This window comes from Triturus cristatus, chromosome 5_1, assembly GCF_964204655.1.
Source record: "Triturus cristatus chromosome 5_1, aTriCri1.1, whole genome shotgun sequence".
Taxonomy (NCBI): domain Eukaryota; kingdom Metazoa; phylum Chordata; class Amphibia; order Caudata; family Salamandridae; genus Triturus; species Triturus cristatus.
Genome location: NC_140587.1, coordinates 936212804 through 936213823, shown reverse-complemented (window position 1 = coordinate 936213823; position 1020 = coordinate 936212804).

The window sequence follows — 1020 nt, the reverse complement described above, 5'->3', positions numbered from 1 at the left end:
GTGAAATGTTCTGGAACAATAATCAGACAGAAACACCACTGTAAAGTCCAACAATAGTATTGCACAGTTATGGGACATTCCTGCGCTGTACAGGAGAAATAGAGATTGTGCCATAGCCGACCCTGCTTTTCCTACAGTGGATAGATGATATGGTACAAAATATGATATTGTTCTAGATCAGTAGGACAGCTCTAGTGGCACTTGAATCCCAATCCTGACCTCGGTTTATAGAGTTTAGATGTTAGACACGGTTATTGTTCTCCAGAAAAGGTGAAATAAATGCAAACAAAAGGGGCGGAGACCATGTTTGCAGTGGTGGCTGAGGGGGGGTAGATGTCCGAGGTGTGGAGCTGTGCTTTTGTATGGATGAGAGATACACCACAGATAAAGTATGATCGGTAGCATTGCAATGTGTAAGATATATGGAAACAAATGTCTGCCTGTTCTGATCTGACCTCATAGTCTAAATTACTGTATTATTAAGTTGCTGACAGTGTTCTGGAGCATAGCAAAAAGGCGTAACAAATGGGCATAAAAATAACAAGAAACATGGCAAGCCCTGGAACAAAAGCCCCTGAGAAACAGACAGATACATCCTGTGTTTATGTGGCGCGCCCAAAGCTGCCAGGGTGGTGCCTTTGGAAGCAGGCATGCCACACAGGAGACACAAAGGGTGCATTAGGAACAGAGCTGTGTGGGTGATGGCCGAGGGAAATCATACATTAGAAAGAAAAACAAAAAGTGTGGGATTATTCCATGGTATGTGTTAACAGTAGGAGGAACTGACTTAAGAGTCTTGCTCCACAACACCCTCATGCTACCATATCATAACAAACATCTCATGGGCAGCTGTACAAATTGGCACTCTGAAGGTAGTTATTATCAACAATAATATACATGCCATGAGTCAGGAGGGAAAAGTAAGCAAGCAAGTGATTTTCCTCTGCACCAAACAATGAAAATGTAGACATAGCTGACCCTCCCAGTTTTGTATATAAAGTTCACCAACTGCAGGCACTC